General features: G+C 44.4%; 1 protein-coding gene and 1 long non-coding RNA gene across 9 annotated transcripts in view; one reads left to right on the top strand and one right to left on the bottom strand.

The window, feature by feature from the left end:
• The window catches only part of FBRSL1 (fibrosin like 1), a 615,070-nt gene that overhangs the window by 206,350 nt on the left and 389,387 nt on the right, over positions 1–19,333 (top strand). The gene's annotated exons all lie outside the window — the stretch shown is intronic.
• Positions 1,908–12,194, bottom strand: LOC148048888 (uncharacterized). Its single transcript, XR_015695536.1, has 3 exons — positions 11,066–12,194; positions 7,303–7,807; positions 1,908–2,392 (listed from the first exon to the last, which is right to left on the bottom strand). It is a non-coding gene; the product is annotated as an uncharacterized LOC148048888 (long non-coding RNA).

Here is a 19,333-nt window from a genome sequence, read left to right as displayed (position 1 = left end):
ATTTCTGTCTCTCTCTGTCTTTCTCTCTCTGTATGTGTGTCTGTCTGTCTGTCTGCCTGTGTCTGTCTGTCTCTTTCTCTCTGTTTCTGTCTTTCTCTGTCTCTCTGCCTTTCTCTCTGTCTCTCTGTCTGACTTTCTCTCTGTCTGACTTTCTCTCTGTCTGTCTGTGTCTCTCTCTGACTTTCTCTATCTGTCGGTCTTTCTATCTGTCTGTCTCTCTGTGTCTCTGTCTTTCTCTCTCTCTTTCTGCCTTTCTCTCTCTCTCTGCATCTCTCTGTCTGTCTTTCTGTCTTTCTCTCTCTCTGTGTGTGGGTGTGTGTGTCTCTTTCTGCCTTTCTCTATTCACTATTTTCTCTATTTTTCTCTATTTTTTCTTTATTCACTAGTCACTATTTTCAGTGCCGTCGTAACTTTGAATGGTCGCTAAAGGAACTGTTGTATGTCAAGGACAATCTGTAATTAGCTTTCTAAAGCCAAGAGCTACTTAAACCAGAAGGGACCTATTCATTTTGTTCTACTTTTTTTTAAAATCCCCAGCCTCTTCACACGTGAGCACTGGGTGTTTTTTTTTAGCACACTTTTGTTTCATTAAAACTCCTATTTTAATTGCTCTACTTTCATAGGGCGCTTGTTTTTATGGCTTCGGAGAGCTACCATTTCTTTTATCCAAGCTAAATTTAACTCAGTGCTGATAACACCAGCAAACATCATTAAGCTCTGTGCGTTGTTTATTTTTATTTTTAAAAAAACATTGACACGGTGTTCCTGTAAATATCTGGCTTTATAAAAAAAATAACATCAAATGAGCAGCAGAAAGAAAAAAAAGACGCTAAATTTCATCTGCTCTCTGTTCCTCACAATCTTTTTATTTATTTATTGAAGTTTTTTATTTTATTTTAATATAAACAATCCATTTTCCCTTTACAGCATGTGTCGTCTGGGTACAAATATCTTGTGACCATTTTACAGCAGTACAGTAGAAGCCATTTTAAGGCACAACAGGCTGTATCTTAACAGCACACACACCCCGAGGGATTTTAGAGGTGTCTTAACCCCACAGTGTTTGTTTCCAGAGAGTAAGTCATCTGTGTTTGGTTTGGTTGGAATTGCTCGAGGCACTGCAGAGTTATGCTGGAACATACATACATACATACATACATACATACATACATACATACATACATACATACATACATACATACATACATTGAAGATTACATTGGTGCAGAGAAGAAAGGAAAGAGGTGGCCAATGTCAGCTTCACTTCCATCTCCTATCAGTTTACCACTTGGAGATCCAGCATCTGTCACCCTTCCACCCCCCCACAAAAAAAAGATTCTCTGCTCCATCTTCAAAGTTTACAATAAACTACATAGTAATCTAGGATCTCCTGTCTTTGCATACCACAAGCTTTAGACATGAAATAGTCAGAGGTAGCTGGTAGCAAGGTGTGTAGTAACTGTATTCTTTTCCCCTCCTCTTGGCTAAGCCTTCTATGTGATAGTTGGCCTTGCACATTAGTTGGGTCTCAGGATGCAAACACCCAGCTATAAAAAGTGGTTTATGGCCCCCTATAAAACATTCGGAATGACGATTTATAGCTAGTAGATCGGGTGCACTGAACAAGAAGTGCCAAGTAGGAGGTTGTTTTCAAAAGATTGTCAGGTTGTTGGTTTTCCTCTAAGTTGTAAAATGTGTGGCGGGTGGTAGTACATGTGTCAAAAATGATTTGATGTCCGTCCATCGTGTTCGAAGCGGATCTGTGTCCTCAGGTGGCTGATAAGGCCTATTTGGGCACGTAATGTTCAGCCACATGTCGGGCAGAACCTGTGTGGGCACCACTGTTGCAGCATTTGCAGCTTTGGCTTTGGGGAGTGCTCGCTTCTCTTGTGCTACGGTTGTCCTCCTGTCCTCAGATGCCTGGCAGCCTTGGTGGATCAGCGTGTGCCATGTCAGTCGATCGTGTGCCAGGGTTTCCCAGGAGGAGGTGTCGATATCCAGGACATGAAGGAGGCTTTCAATGTGTCTTTGTATCGCTTCCTTTGTCCCCCGTGCGATGGCTTCCCTTGAGGCAGCTCACCGTAGAGGAGCCTTTTGGGGATGCGGTGGTCTGGCGTCCTACAGCATGGCCTGCCCAGCCTGTCTGGGCTTCCCTCAGCAGGATTTGAACTGATGGCAGGCCTGCTCTGGAGAAGAAAGCCTGGCACCTTGTCCTGCCACCGGATCCTCAGAATTCTATGGAAGCAGGTGTGTGGAAGTGGTTCATTTGCCTAGCGTGCCTCCTGGTTGTTGTTGTTGTTTTATATGTGTCAAAAAAATGATTTGAAGAGTGCTGGAGACCTCTGCGTTTCTCCTGAAACACAGTTGTGTCTTTTTCAGGATTCCAAGTTACCTAGAAATTAAAAGTGAAAGTTGTATTCTTTGTAGTCCTTAAGGCTTCTCTCTCTCTCTCTTTCCCTCCCTCCCTCCCTCCCTCCCCCCCTCCCTTCTGTGCTTCCTTCCCCTCTAAGATCAGCTTGCATGTCTGTTCACTTCGCAGCACAGTTGGATGGCATTGTGGGTTTTTAGCCCTGTAGTCATTGCACAAGCACATTTTTGTAGTTTGGCTGAATTATTGAATTTTTAGATGAAATTTTTTGAGTCTATTTTAATGAATGTAGATTGGAAAGCAAAATACCAATAATAGATAGATAGATAGATAGATAGATAGATAGATAGATAGATAGATAGATAGATAGATAGATAGATAGATAGATAGATAGATGTAGAAGAAATGTCCATCTGGATCCAGTTCCAAGGTGGGAAAAAGACACTGGAAACATGGTGGCTGCTTGGAAAGATGGTTTAATGGTGGACAGGATCATATAGCTTGAGCTCCTGAGCAGAAAAGGGAGGATCACATGCTTCCAGATCTTGGGCAAAGAAAAAAAAAGGGAAGAGATGCTGAGAGTGCCCTGGTTTTATGCCCTCTTTTGAATTTGAGATTGTATTCTGATTGATTGTTCAGACTCCCATGGGGCCATGCAGGGACAACTCTGTAGGCTGTCCTGAGTCCAAAGTTTGGTTGAGCCTTGCTGGGTGATGATGTAATGAAAGGGCTGTGGGCAATTCGTACTATAGCTTTGCCTGAAGGAGGTAGATCTTTGTTATGTAGAATAGAGTGGCTCAGGCCTTAATGGCCCATTGACCAAAGTGCCCCCCCCCCCGTGAGTTTCTGCCTCCCCTTTTAGGGGAATTCTTCTGCCCTTTTAATATTTCCTAAAATATCTCATCCTTCTAGGAGAAAGGTGGGTGCCAACTTCCTACAATAGATAGATAGATAGATAGATAGATAGATAGATGATAGATAGATAGATAGATAGATAGATAGATAGATAGATAGATAGATAGATAGATAGATAGAGATAGAGATAGAGATAGAGATAGAGATAGAGATAGAGATAGAGATAGAGTATAGACAGATAATTCAATTCTGTTTCATGATATGCTGTGGTTCACACAGGGAGTTATGATTCCAAATTGGTGCAGACATACATAAAAATGATTTAATTCATAAGGGGAAGAAAAAGATTTGCTCAACGGATGTTTACGGGACTTCCTTTGATGCCTGTTCCACTGTAAAATCTTGAGAGTTGAGCTAGGTAATCTGTTCTGAAATCCAAGATGTATACTTGTGATTAAAACCATGAAGCCAGCCTATTATATCTTTTATAAGCACATTAACTCTTGTAATTTAAACAGATTAGTTTGCGTTTTGCATGCCAAATGCATGCATCATGATTTATTAAGGGAAACAGCCTTCCACATCTGGATTTGTTTCTTGATTCATTAAATTTTGATTGGAAAAAAAAAGTTGTTGAAACATCCCACGACACTCTATCAGCTGTGTAGAGTGATTGTTTTTCCTTTGCTGAGGCCTGTTTGGTATTTCCTCCCACCCCACTCTATTCTGTTTAGCGATGGTATGTAAAGCTCTAGGACTCCCTAGAGGTAAAGGTTCCCCTCACACATATGTGCTAGTCGTTCCCGACTTTAGGGGGCAGTGCTCATCTCCGTTTCAAAGCCAAAGAGCCAGCGCTGTCTGAAGACGTCTCCGTGGTCATGTGGCCGGCATGACTCAACGCCCAAGGGGCACAGAATCCCGTTACTTTCCCACCAAAGGTGGTCCTATTTTTCTACTTGCATTTTTAATGTGCTTTCGAACTGCTAGGTTGACAGAAGCTGGGACAAGTCACGGGAGCTCACTCCATTACGCAGCGCTCGGGATTTGAACTGCCAAACTGCCGATCTTTCTGATCGACAAGCTCAGTGTCTTAGCCACTGAGCCACCATGTCCCTTTAAGTACTCCTTAGCTTCTATAATTCAAGCTAGTTTCAGTCCTGCCGACAGTTAGCAAGCAAGCTTTGGAAGAACTAAGCAGATTAAAATTCGACCAAAGCATCTAGTCCCTGGTCACCTCCGTTTTGGTGCCCAGCACGTCTGGACATGGCAAGATTGAAAGTTCATTCCGCTTAAGGGCTGCAGAAAACATTCTGTTTAGCAAGATAAACAAATTAGCCAAATTAAGCCCTGCATAATTCTGAAACTGGGCATAGTTTGTGCAAACTATGGGAAAGGGAAAATAAACCCTCCATATTAAAAACTTTAAAGAATTGGCAGCCACTGCAGTCTACCCAATTGCTAGGTTTTCTCCTAAAGATTTTGCAAGAGAATGAAGGTTTAGTTGATAGATGACCAATAATAAACAGGCCTAGTTGTGTGTTAGCACCTCAAAAACCAAGATCCTGGTTGTCAGCAAACAGCCCATTAACTTACCACTGATAAATTTGGAAGGAAGTGGAAAGGATCATGTACCTCAGGTTTAATTTACATGAAAGCCGAGATCAGCAAGTAAAGACAAGGACTGAGAAAGCGCGAAACAGCATTCTTCAAAATGAAAAAGGTCTTCTGCAGTCACAACATAAGCCTGAAAATCAGGCTCGTCAGATGCTACATCTTTTCTATCCTGCTCGACGGAGTAGAAAGTAGAAACCACTCAAAAGAAACTAGAAGCATTTGAAATGTGGATTTACAGGCAGCTGTTAAGTATAAGATGGGTTGACAATATCAGAAATGAGGAGGTGATAAGCCACCTGGGAAAGCCAAGGGAAATCATCAAAGCCATTAAAAAGCAAAAGTTAGAGTATTTTGGACATGTGATGCCACACCCGGAAAAATACGGCATCCTTCACTTAATCCTCTCCAAGGAAAGATTGAAGGCAAATGAGGTCCAGGCAGAAGAAGAGCATCATGGCTTCAAAATCTAACGGACCCATTTGGACAAAACTCAGGAGCACTTTTTCATTGGGCTGCTGACAAAAATAGGATTGCCAACATGATCGCCAACGTTCAATGATGGATATGGCAGAAGAAGGAGGAGGAGGAGGAGAAGCAGCAGCAGCAGCGTGTTCTCTGGGACGTTGATAAGTCTAGAAGTAGTGCTGTTTAGAAGTCATGGCAATTTGGACCTAAAAGTATAATTTTAAGGCATGCTTCTATGCCTTACTGAATATCCAAGGTTTTTTTAAATAAAAGCAACAGATTAAATTATAGCAGGAGGGTCTATTTCACTCACCCAATGCTTGCTTATAACTTCTTCAATAACACAAAGCCTTTCCAAACCCAAACCCTTTTAGATGGGTTATTGAGGTCAACATTATCTTCCACCTCCCAACCAAGAGGGAGAGTAGATAGAAAAACTGAAAAATATTTTGATAACCCAAGACTTTTGGAAGTCTACTTGTTGAGAAGGTCAGTCTCTGAGGCTAAATTTGCCAAATCTCAAAGGCACCCTTTGGGGAAGATATATGCCATTTTGGGATGCGGTGGCTCAGTGGCTGAGAATCTGAGCTTGTCAATCAGAAAGGTTGGCAGTTTGGCAGTTCAAATCCCTAGCACCGTGTAACGGAGTGAGCTGCCGTTACTTGTCCCAGCTTCTGCCAGCCTAGCAGTTCGAAAGCATGTGAAAAATGCAAGTAGAAAAATAGGAGACGTCTTCGGGCAACGCTGGCTCTTTGGCTTTGAAATGGAGATGAGCACTGCCCCTAGAGTCAGGAACGACTAGCAACTATGTGCGAGGGGAACTTTTACCTTTATATGCCATTTTAGAAGGAACAACATCAGAGCTAGGCTGGAAGGAGGAGTCAAATAAGGGCCTAGCTTGGAGTTCTTATATAACCATAAGCAGCAGAAGCTTAACCTTCCCCAAGATCCCTGAAGATTCTTGCATTATAGGTGGCAGACAATAAAGTTGCTTCTGCTATTCACAAGTAGCTCTTTTTGCTTCTCCCTGACAAAACCAACCTATACAGCCGGTGTTCTTTCCCCCGGCAAGCAGTAAGTAGCTCTCTAGGACAAAGTAAGGTCATTTCCAACACCACCTCCTTGATCTTTGAATAACTAGAGATGACAGATTCAACAGGATTCTCTCTGCTGCCGAAGTCTGCTTCTAGCCAAAGAAGCCTTTGAAGGGTTATCTTGCTGCCTTCAAGGGTTGCCTGCCCTCTGTTGATCTCTTCTTCAGCGGGAGAGGGGCCAGGTGTTGATTTGACCAGGTGTTCTTCTTTCTAATGAGATCCAGGAGGAGCCAGGAGCTTCTTGGCCTTTTGACTAAGATCAAGTGTAGTGCAGGAGCCAGGAGAAGGTGGAACTAACCGTTTATTTGTTCAGTGAGGGAAAACATTGAGGTTCTGAAGAAAAAGTCTTGGAGATAAAATTGTCTCTACTAAAAACAAATTACAGAGAGAGCTCAAAGGGCAGCAGCTGATCAGTTGACCAGCCATAAATGTTGAGAAGGAGAATGGTAACGAAACCGGATCTGGAGAATGTGGGAGGAAAGAGATTCCACATTCTAAAGTGGAAGCTTCCCCTCACACATATATGCTAGTCATTCCCAACTCTAGGGGCATCTCTGTGTCAAGGCTGAAGAGCCAGCGCTGTCCGAAGACGTCTCCATGATCATGTGGCTGGCATGACTCAATGCCAAAGGTGCACACAACACTGTTACCTTCCCACCAAAGATGGTTCCTATTTTTCTACTTGCATTTTTTTTACGGGCTTTCGAACGGCTAGTTTGGCAGAAGCTGGGACAAGTAACGGGAGCTCACTCCGTTACGCGGTGCTGGGGATTCGAATTGCCGAACTTCCGACTTTTCCGATCGACAAGCTGAGCTTCTTAGCCACTGAGCCACCGTCTCTGAAGTGGTAGAGCCGCTCATATCAGCTCGGTGTGACATAGTAGGGTTTCTAATTGCTGAAATTACCTTGTCAGTCCAGCCTTATCAGCCACCATTCTACGGATTGTTTGGTTTAGATAAGCGTTTGAAATGCGATAAACCCTTGATAACCGTTCTGCTGATGATAAGTTGACTGGGTTTGAACGCTGTTTCCGCTTCCTGGGAACGGAGTCATTTTGCAAAAGGGACAACCTTGACGTGGTCTTCTCTTTGTTTTTTTGGTGGGTTTTTTTTTGTTCCCTCTCCTGCTCAATCCCGTCCTCCACTCCCTTCACACGTAAGTCCAATATCGGTGACCTTTCTTGAAACGTATTTCTCTAAGTCCTTCAAAATCCTCCCTTCCAACGTCTTTATTTAGTTATTGGGGGGGGGAGGAGGAGGGAATGTTAGTCGGAGTGGAGGAGATTGAATGACCTTTGTAGAAATGTCAGTGGAAAGGGAAGTAGGCTTCAAGACGGTGGAGGTTTTCTTCCTTGTGAGTATGTTACCGCCTCCATTTGACTGAACTAGCAGCGAGGGACAGCGGCAGGGTCTGAAAAAAATAATAATTAAGTGATTAGGCATCCAGATAAAGTCAGTCTCTCTGTACCCCTTTTTCTCCTCCTCCTCTTTCTCTCTCTTTCTGTCTCTCTCTTTCTCTCTCTCTGTCTCTTCTCTCTCCTTTCTCTCTTCTCTCTCTCCTGTCTCTGTGTCTCTCTTCTGTCTCTGTCTCGCTCTCCTCTCTCTTCTTTCTCTCTCCTTTCTTCCCTCTCTCTTCTCTCTCTCTCCTCTCTCTCTTTTTCTCTTCTCCTCCCCTCTGTCTCTCTGTCTATCTCTCTCTCATCTATCTCCCTGTCTCTCTCTTCTTCTCTCTCCTTTCTCTGTCTCCTCTCCTCCCTCCCCCTCCCCACTCTCTCTGTTTCTCTCTTTGTCTTTATGTCTCCTCTCCTCTGTCTCTCTCTCTGTCTGTTTGTCTCTGTCTCTCTCCAGTACTGCTGCTGTTCACTGTCATTGTCATCTGTTTTTCTGGATGGCCTCTGGGTTGATGGCTTGAAGGTAGGGGAGAGTAGAGCGAGGATGTCTTTCAAATATCCAGGAACATAAATAAGTCGTGTGTTGTCCTTTATGAAGTTGGGCTGCTGAATTGAGAGCAATTTCATCAAGAGAGCATAAAAGGAACAGCAGGATTCTTCCAAAAGAGTTTAAAATAATGTAATTGGAGTCGGTTTAGAGTGCAGGTAGCTGGTAGCTATCAAAACTCCTGTTGTTATCAATAACGGGGGTAAGTAGGGAAGAAAGACTTGATGGCGTTTGAACTTTACTTTTGGTTGTTGGGAACAACTGTTCATTTTTCTAAGCCAACTTCCTTCTGCTTGGTCTCTGGACAAGCAGGAGAGGAAGAGATAGATGGAAACTAATCAAAGAGAGAACCAACCTAGAAATAAGACATTTCCTGACAGGGAGGACAATTAACCAATGGGTTGCCTAGATGCTCCGTCACTGGAGGTTTTCAAAGAGAAACTAGTCAGTCATTTGTCCAGAATTGTATTGGGTCTCCTGCTTGAGCAGGGAGTTGGACCAGAAGACCTCCAAGGTCCCTTTCAACTCTGTTATCCTGATATATATCTGCATTGCAAACCCCCAGATGACTAGTTGGGTAACTAGAAGAGTATCCTGTATCTCTTTGGTACCACATAACTGTTGTATGGATTTCTGCAGCCCAGTTGTGTTAGTTGTGTTAGTTGTAATTTAGGGCCCACAATTCTCTGAATGATAGAAGCTGAATTATATAATAACAAGAGTTGGAAGGGACCTTGGAGGTCTTCTAGTCCAACCCACTGCTTAGGCAGGAAACCCTACACCACTTCAGACAAATGGATATCCAACCTCTTCTTAAAGACTTCCAGTGTTGGGGCATTCACAACTTCTGGAGGCAATTTCTGTTCCACTGATTAATTGTTCTCACTGTCAGGAAATTTCTCCTCAGTTCTAAGTTGCTTCTCTCCTTGATTACTTTCCACCCATTGCTTCTTGCTAGAAGCTCATAAGCTCATTGTATAGAAAGCACCAGATGTGGGAAACCTGACTTAGGATGTGTGCTGTAACCTTCCTCATTATTGTTTTCCATATTTTACGGTGCTTCAGCCATCAGGTAAGAAGAACCTGTGCCATTCATGCCTGCAAAAAGCTTGAAAATAGGTGTGTGTGTGTAGAGGACGGCTTGTCAAATTCCCCCAGCTTCTTAAACAAGCACAGCCATTCAAAGACCTTGCTCTTAAATGTCACCTTAATCCCGGAATCCCCGGGAGGCTTTGCAAGAATTAAAGGAGGAATGTTTGCCCAAACCAGAAGAGGGAATTCGGGGGGGGGGGGGGGGGGAAAGAAGAAGCAAAGTTAGTCTCTCTCTTGTACATCCACACATACCGGTACCCTGTTTCCTCAAAAATAAGACCTCCCTGAATGATAAGCCCCATCGGGCTTTTGAGAACGTGCACTAAAATAACCTTACCCCGAAAATATTGCAACACAGCACCATGAGACTCACCGCCTCCTGCACCTCATTAATAATAAGACCTCTCCAAAAATAAGGCCAAGTGCTTATTTTGGGGGTCAAAAGAAAATAAGACCCTATCTTATTTTTGGGGAAACATGTTGTTGTTGTTGTTGTTGTTGTTATTATTATTATTATTATTATTATATACTTTATTCATTAAACATGAATCTCAACCAACTGAACATTCAAAAATGCACCACAAATATCAGTGACTGGTGCTAATGGTGGATACGGTTTGCTACCAGCGTCCTAGGTATCAACCAAGTACCTTCTTAAAATATAAGATCTTCCGAGTAGCGCAGTTTTTTGCAGTTCCGCTGGGGTTATTGCAGGAAGCAGCAATTTGTTGATGTATCTTATAAAATTCTTGGACATGGTGCCAAGTGCCCCGATGACAATGGGTATCACTATCACATGTTTCATCCATAATCGGGTAGTTTCACTGGCCATGTCAGGGTATTTTGTGATTTTCCCCAGTTGGTTTTCTTCAAGACTGGCATCTCCTGGTACCACATTGTCAATTATTTGAACATTTTGGCCCTCTACAGCCATAATACCTGGCTTGTTGTTGTTTTTGTTGTTGTTATTATTATTATACTTCATTCATTAAATATGAAACCCAGTCAACTGAACATTCAAAAATGCATCACAAATACCAGTGACTGGTGCTAATGGTTGATACGGGTTGCTGCCAGCGTTCTAGGTATCAACCAAGTACCTTCTTAAAATATACAATGTTCCGAGTAGTGCAGTTTTTTGCAGGTTCGCTGGTGTTATTGCAGGGAGCTGCAGTTTGTGGATGTTTCTTATAAAATTCTTGGACATGGTGCCAAGTGCCCCGTTGTTGTTGTTATTGTTACTACTCTACTACTACTACTACTACTACTACTACTACTACTACTACCCACCTCTAGTGGGGTATAGAACAGAGCCAGATTACTCCTAGCTGGGGAAAATGTTTTGACATAAACACAATAGCATTCCACTCAAACTGGCATTCCACTCAACTGGACGAAACGGGAAAATGCAAACCCATCTGTTGGCCGATGAGGAAAGACATATGTGCTTTTGCCAGGATAAGAGAGTCTCCAACTCAAGGAGTTTCTCCACCCCACCCCCCCAAGGTTTTCTCCCAGAACTCCCCCCCCCCCAGGTGGGCAGATTTCACAACCATCTGCATATGGACAATAAATCAGAAAACACAATAAAAAGATGCCTCTGGTCATTCTCTGTAGACTCCGTGGCATCTAGACTTACCTGGCGTCCACTCCCCATCACGAAAAGTCTAGTTCTTTGCCTAGTTCTTGTTGTTAGTTGCGAAGTCGTGTCCGACCCATCGCAACCCCATGGACCATGTTCCTCCAGGCCTTCCTCTCCTCTACCATCCTCTGGAGTCCATTCAAGCTCACACCGATTGCTTTGGTGACTCCATCCAGCCACCTCCTTCTCTGCTGTCCCCTTCTTCTTTTGCCCTCCATCATTCCCACCATTAGGCTCTTCTCCAGGGAGTCCTTCCTTCTCATTAGGTGGCCACAGTACTTGAGTTTCCTCTTCAGGATCTGGCCTTCTAAAGAGCAGCCAGGGTTGATCTCCTCTAGGACTGACCGGTTGGATGGCCTTGCAGTCCAAGGAAATCGCAGGAGTCTTCTCCAGCACCCTAATTCAAAGCTAGGCTCCAGCAGTAAGCTGCAGCTAAACACCATCTTGGTTGTAGTCAGGCCGAAAGCTGACTACAAGAGAAGGAAAGGGCATCCATAAACAGCTGCTGCCTGTGATCCCACACAGATATGTGATGGGAAGCCTTCCATTTTCTGCAACGTTTCAGTGGCGATGAATGGAGCTTAATCAGCTCCAGAAATAACAGTAGGCTAGGTCCTTGGGTTCTCTAACCCTCTGCAGGACTTCCCTCCCACCAAGCTTAAGGTCAATTACCGCAGCTGACTGCCAAACAACACCACAATCAGCTGTTGGACAGAGCACCATGGGGTGCGGAGGAGTAGAAAACTGGAAAGACTTGATCCGGCAGATGTGCGGGGTGATGCCGGCTTAAAAAATTATGCTCTTTGGAATTAGAATAGAATAACAGAGTTCGAAGGGATCTTGGAGGTCTTCTAGTCCAACCCCCTGCTCAGGCAGGAAACCCTGCACCACTTCAGACAAAGGGTTGTCCAATCTCTCCTTCCTCCATTTCTTCCCCATCCATTTGCCAGGAATTAACCAGATGCTATGATCTTAGCTTTTCTGGATGTTGAGTTTCCAGCCAACTTTTGCACTCTCCTCCTTCACCCACATCAAGGAGCTCTTTAGTTCCTCCTCACTTTCTTTAAATGATTAAATGGAATTAAATTGCCCTGCAGCAAGTTGTCCCACGGTGAGTTGGCCTTGGTGACTTGTCCCATTCTGCTTTCAGGAGTCCTTGAAAACCTGTTGGTGTTGTTTTTCCCTCCCCTCCTTTCCAGGCTCTGGGTCAGGAGTTTTACAACTGCCTCGGCTGTTTTTGACTGATAAGGATTGTTTGAAACTTGCCTCTGGTGCAATACCTTTTATGATTATTGTTGTTTGCTTTGCTGAATGGTGCACTCGACCCTGAGTTGCTTGTTGGTTGGGCCAGCTGTGGAAATAATCAACAAACAGATAGACAAACAAAGGTGGTTTTCCTATCAACTGTATTCAGAATGTCCTGCCCACCTCCACTCACCCTCCCCTCCCCAATCTGGAGTTTGGGATTTCCTAATAGCCTCTCGGCTAAATATCAGCCACGTGAACGACCTCGCCCCTTCATGTTGCTTGCACAAGGTCTGCTCTTTCCCAAACAGCAGGCCTTCTTTTGAAATCTTTCTGGATCTTGGATGGGAAAACAGATGAAGAGAGTTGGAAGGGACCTTGTAGGTCATCTAGTCCAGTGGTCCCCAACCCCCGGTCCGCGGACCGGTGCCGGGCCGTGGAGTACCTGGCACCGGGCCGCGCAGGGACCGGGGGCCATGATCGCTGCAGCGGCCGGGGGCCATGATCGCTGCAGCGGCCGGGGGACATGATCGCTGCAGCGCAAAGGCTCCTGGGCCGTGCGCAAAAGCTCCTGGGCCGTGCGCAAAGGCTCCAGGGAAGTTTAATCAAAACAATCTGATATATAAACAATCAATGTGTCGTCGCGAACAATGCCCCCCACCCCTGCGCGCGCTCAGCGGGCCACGGTAAAATTATCAAAGGCTGACTGGTCCGCGGCGATAAAAAGGTTGGGGACCACTGATCTAGTCCAACCCCCTGCCCAAGCAGGAGACCCTACACCATTTCTGACAGATGGCAGTCCAGTCTCTTCTTGAAAGTTTCCAGGGATGAAGATCCCAGAACTTCCTGAAGGCAACTTCTGTTCCATGGGTTGATGGTTTTCGCTGTCAGGAAATGTCTCCTAATTTCTAGGTTGAATCTCTCTTTGATCAGTTTCCATCCATTTTTCCTTGTCTGGCCTTCGGGTGCTTTGGAGAATAGCTTGACCCCCCTCCTCTCTCTGGCAGCCCCTCAAATATTGGAAGACTGCTATCGTGTCTCCCCTCATCCTTCTCTTCACTAGACTAGCCAAGCCCAGTTCTTGCATTGTATGTTTTAGCTTTTAGTCCCCTAATCATCGTGGTTGAACAACCCTCTTTGATCTCCCCTTCTCTTACAAAGGGTGGCATTCAGCTTTTGACTCTGCTTGCTGAAGTCCACAAAGCGTGGTTCTTCACACAATGCAAGCCTTGTTTGCCTCGTGGTGGCAACCAACTCAGCTTTACAAAAAAAATCAAAACACGAAGGGATGCAATGTCGCCATTCCTTCTCTTTTCTTTCTCTGTAGTCTGCAGTGCTTTGCTGCCACTTAGTGGGGGGAGAACCGAACTGAAACTTCTTAAAGAGTGTGAAATCTTGCCAGGAGAATCAGCTATTCTCCAAAACACCTGAAGTCCAGACAAGCAATCATGGATGGAAACGGACCAAGGAGAGATTCAATCTGGAAACAAGGAGGAATTTTCTGACAGTGAGAACAATCAACCCATGGAACAGAAATTGCCTTCAGAAGTTCTGGGAGTTTCATCCTTGGAGGCTTTCAAGAAGAGACTGGACTTGCCATCTGTCAGAAATGATGTAGGGTCTCCTGCTTGGGTGAGAGGAGGGGTCGACTAGATGACCTTCAAGGTCCCTTCCAACTCTGTTATTCTGTAACCAAGATGATTAGGGGACTGATTAGGGGACTAAAACATACAATGAACAGTTGCAGGAACTGGTTAGTTAGTGAAAAGAAGGACCAGGAGAGACAGGATAGCAGCCCTCCAATATTTGAGGGGCTGCCACAGAGAGGAGGAGGTCAAGCTATTCTCCAAAGCACCTGAAGGCCAGACAAGGAATAACAGATGGAAATTGAACAAGGAGAGATTCAACCTAGAAATTAGGAGACATTTCCTGACAGTGAGAACAATCAAGCGATGGAACCGAAGTTGCCTTTGGAGGTTGTGGGAGCTTCATCACTGGAGGCTTTCAAGAAGTTTCATTTCAGTGTTAGAGTGTTTATAACTTCTAGAGGCAAGTTCTTCCACTGGTTAATTGTTCTCACTGTCAGGAAATTTGTCCTTAGTTCTAAGTTGCTTCTCTCCTTGATCAGTTTCCACCCTTCTTGTCCTGCCCTCAGGGGCTTTGGAGAATAGTTTGACTCCCTCTTCTTTGTGGCAGCCCCTACAATATCGGAACACTGCTCTCATGTCTCCCCTAGTCCTTCTTTTCATTAAACTAGATATATCCAGTTTCTGCAACCGTTCTTCATATGTTTCAGCCTCTAGTCCCCTAATCGCTTTTATAGCTCTTCTCTGCACTTTCTAGAGTCTCAAAATCTTTTTGATATCGTGGCGACCAAAACTGGATGCAATATTCCAAGTGTGGCCTTACCAAAACATTATAAAGTGGTATTAACACTTCACGTGATCTTGATTCTATCCCTCTGTTGATGCAGCCTAGAACTGTGTTGGCTTTTTCGGCAGCTGCTTCCCACGGCTGGTTTCTATTTAAATGATTGTCCACTAGGACTCCAAGGTCCTTCTCACAGTTACTACTATTGAGCCAGGTACCACCTATACTGTACTTGTGCATTTTGTTTTTATTGCCTAAATGTAGAACCTCACTTTTTTCACCACTGAATTTCATTTGAAGATGGGCAGAAGGCTTCTAACAAAACAAGTAGATCAGAGGGGCCACTGCATTCTCCAGAGAAACAACCAGTGGGCCTCAAGCACATTGGATCACCCAACACCTGTCTTTTGCTACTCCGAAAACTTCTGCAACTTTCACAGAATGACAGAGTTGGAAGGGACCTTGGAGGTCTTCTAGTCCAACCCCCCTGCCTCAAGCAAGAAACCCCATGCCATTTCAGACAAACGGTTGTCCAGTCTCTTCTTAAAAACCTCCAGTGTTGGAGCACCCACAACATCTGGAAGCGACGCGTTAAAACCTTCTATTTTTGCCACCCGTCTTTCCAGAATAAAAGGGACCCATGAGAATAAAAAGGTGGCTTAAAAAGATAAGAAAAAAGTTAAGCCTGAAATAAAAACTGTTGGACGGCAGGCAGCTCCATATGTCAAACTCCCATCAAAGGAGCTCAGTGAGGATTCCAGAAAAGACACTGACTGCCCAGAGATGCCCAAGATAAGATTCAGGGCTAGCTGCAAAGAAATTTTACACCTAGGGTGGATTCATAGCCAGCTGAGCTGCTGAGCTGTCCATCTTGCTGCACTTGGAACGAATACTCTATAGGGAAGTTGCTGACTGTGCAAAGATGGATCTTCCTCACTCCCTTAATATTATTTTGACATTTTTTTCTCCTCCCAGTGGTTATTTCTGAAGCAGGTTATTTCTTTTCTCATGAATGCCTCGTGAAAAATATTTGCATAGGGGAACTATCAGCTCGGACTTCTGCTTTTCATTTATTTTGTGTAAATTCCTTTTCTTCTTACGGAGGATCTTAGGGGTTTGTCTCTCTCTCTCTGTGTGTGTGTGTGTGTGTGTGTGTGTGTGTGTGTGTTTTGTTTTGTTTTGGTGGTTTTTTTTTAAGAAAAAGGAAGCAGGTGAAGGATGCCGCTTGGACTCAGAGCCCCAAAATGCCTCTTTATTTTGTAGCTGGAAAGCAAACAGTTTAGTTCCTGCTAATTCCCTCCAAGGGCCTATAGCGGGGGAGGGGGGTGTTGCTGCCTTTTTTAATTAAAACTGCCAGACATTTCTGTCTTTGGCACACACCAGAGGGCACTACATGGCATGTTCTAACATAATAAATAACCCCTTAACCTGCTTTAGTGCGTTATGCTCAGTAGCATGTTTTACAGCGTTACCTGGAGTCCTTGAATACCTGTTCCCTTGGCAACGCGATATAGCATTTTTATTCTTTATTACGATCACTGTTTTATAGCTGCCTTGTTCAACTGGGCTGTCATCTTTATTCTCCTTTAGTGCTATTCCTTTTGTGCATCTATGTATATGCAAGAGAGGGAGAGGGAGGGAGGGAAGAGGAAAGAAAGAAAGAAAGAAAGAAAGAAAGAAAGAAAGAAAGAAAGAAAGAAAGAAAGAAAGAAAGAAAGAAAGAAAAACAACAAACCTGATCTGAGAATTTATACCGGAGTCAAGAAGCTGAGATGTCTTCACATTAATTCCTAGTGGGAACACTGACATAAATTGAGGAGCCCCACGTGCCCAGAAACCCCCCACTGGTATTCCAGATGTCAATTAAGGCAAGTATTAAGTCATAGCAGAAAGCTTTGGAAAGTCAAAGTAATACGAAGCACAGGAAGGGGCAGTTGGAAACCTATCAAAGAAAGAACCAACCTAGAATTAAGGAGAAATTTCCTAACAGTGAGTGCAATTAATCAACTGAATTATAGAATAATATATCATCAAATTCATATGAAGTATGAGTACCACTTTATAAAGCCTTAATAAGACCACATGGGGAATGCCGCATCCCGTTTTGGTCACCACTTTGAGGTTGAGATTTTGGAAAAAGTGCAAAGAACAGCAACTGAGATGATTAAAGGCCTGGAGACAAAACACATGAAGAACGGTTGCAGGATTTGGATTCGGGTTTGGCCAGTCTAGAGAAAAGAAGGACTAGGGGAGACATGATAGCAGTCTTCCAGTATTTAAGAGGCTGCCACAAAGAAGAGGATGTCAAATTATTCTCCAAAGCACCAGAGGGCAGGGCAAGAAACAGTGGTTAGAAATTAACCAAGGAGAGATGCAGCTCGGAATGAAGGAGAAACTTCCTAACAGTGAGGACAATTAACCACTGGAACAGAAGTTGCCTTCAGAAGTTGTGGGTACTCCATCAATGGGGAGTTTTAAGGCGAGACTGGATAGTCACTTGTCTGAAATGGTATAGGATCTACTGTACTTGGTTGAACAGGGGGCTGGACTAGAAGACCTCTAAAGTTCTTTCCAGCTCTATTCTGATTCTGCTTGCTTCCAGAGGTTGTGGGACAGCTATTTGTCTGGAAAAGCAATTGATTTATATACCACTTACAGCACTCTCTAAGCAGTTTACAACTATGAGTATATTGCCTCCAACAAGCTGGGTGTTTATTTTACGATGGAAGGCTGAGTGAATCTTGAGCCTGTCAGGATCAAACTCCAGACTGTGGGCAAATTTTGCCTGCAATAACCACATTCTAACCACTGTGTCACCAGGGCTCCCTCCAAGAATGGTCTCCTGCTTGAGCAGGGAGTTGGACTAGAAGACCCCCGAGGTCCCTTCCAAGTCTGTTATTCTTTCATTCTGTCGGGAAGGGTGGGTGCTATTGTATAAATAAAAGAAGGACGAAGAAGGTAACTGTTCTGACCTCAGCTTCCCCAAAAAGCACAAAGCAGAGTCCTAGTCCCGACAAAGCCCCTTTTATTAAACGAATGTGAATTCCTCTCATTCACATTCAGCCAAGGCCTGGCAAACAGTCTTTCAAAGGTGGATTTATGACCACAGACCTTATCTATCTTGGAAAGCTGCCATGTAAATATTTTCCAAATGAGGTGCTGTGCAAGGAAAGGCTGGGCACAGAGTCTCTGAGATTCACGGACAGATCTTCACACTCCTGAAACGAACTAATGAACGAATTAACAAATTGTTTCCTGCAAAAGTCCCTTCCCCTTTCGCTCCTCTTTTATTTCCTATGGGAGGGGCCAAATCACCTTCCACTTGTGACTTTACTCCCAAGTCAGCCCTGATTTTTGAGCTGTTCTTTTCTTCTGGCAGCTCTGCTCATGTGCACACTGGGAACAGGCTCCAGCTGTTCCTCTGCCTCACTACTGTCTAGCTCCGAAGGCAGCTGATAACTGGCATGTGTCCCTGGCTCCCGCTCGGCCTCTGACACAAAGCCCTCATCAGAGCCTTCCCCAGCCTCCAGGACTGGCCTATGTTTCCTCCCCAACCTCCTCACTGTCCGAATCTGCTGCCAACTCCACTGGCCACTGGCGGGCCACAACATTAATACAGATTATAGGTTGAACAGGAATTTTGAGAGACACAAGAGGAAAGTAGAGAGTTCAGGCTGTGCTTAGAGTGGTGGGTCGAATACAGCAGGCCTACCTTTACATCTTATTACCCAAATATGCACATATTGGTTGTCCCAAGAAAGAAGAAACTCTACCCAACATCTGGATATTTAAAGTAGTTCTTCACAAGCCATTTTTGGACCACGTTTTATTTTTTTATTTTTATTTTTTAAGTCTGTTGGCTTGAGGAGAGAAATGCAAAGCCTCTCTTGAGCTTTCCCCACCTGGGACCTTCAACAGCCTGTCCCATCTGCTGAGATTTGCCTTATGACAGCTGTCACCCGAAAAGTTTGCCCAAGTGGAAAACGCAGTGCAAACAAGCAGATGTTTCTTTGGTCCTGCCTGGGTACGTCCGTTTCCTCTTCTCTTCACTTTCACACTAAATTGAATCTAGGGTGGGCGATCATCAGCTGCCGTGTTGGGGGGGGGGGGCGAGAAAGCAGCCGATCCTCCCCAGCTCATCAATGCTTCCTTGAAGTGTGTCGGTTGACCTGCCCACCTCTTTCGAAGTGGAAAAGCTCCCTGGACGAGAAGTGAAACATTTTCACGGCGGGGGGGGGGGGGACAGCCCAAGGAAGTCTACTTTGCCTTTTGGAAAAGCCCCTGTGGGAAACTCATGTTTCCTGCATGTGGTGCAACTGGTGACTGAAACATTGCACTTACAGAGATGATGACCTAGAATCATGGCAGAATAGAATAAAAGGGTGTCGAAGTCAGTGACATCCCAAGAATTATTGCTTTGGGGGTGGCTCTTTTGGGTCCAAGGGCAACGGGGAAATAAGAAGGAGATTGCAATTAGCACACGTTGCCCTGATGATGTTACATAGTTGGGTAATGAAAGGTCTGCAAAACCACCAAGTGCAGAGAGCACCTCCTCCTTAAACCCCACATCTCTGTAGCACTGATTATGTTATCTAGTTGGGTCATGAAACGCCTGCAAGAAAACCACCAAGCTCAGAGAGCACCAACGAC

Source organism: Thamnophis sirtalis, unplaced genomic scaffold (assembly GCF_051295495.1).
Source record: "Thamnophis sirtalis isolate CommonGarterSnake01/CBP01778 unplaced genomic scaffold, rThaSir2_p1.2 scaffold_2, whole genome shotgun sequence".
In the NCBI taxonomy this organism is placed as follows: Eukaryota; Metazoa; Chordata; class Lepidosauria; order Squamata; family Natricidae; genus Thamnophis; species Thamnophis sirtalis.
This window is presented reverse-complemented; position numbering and strand designations above follow the sequence as displayed.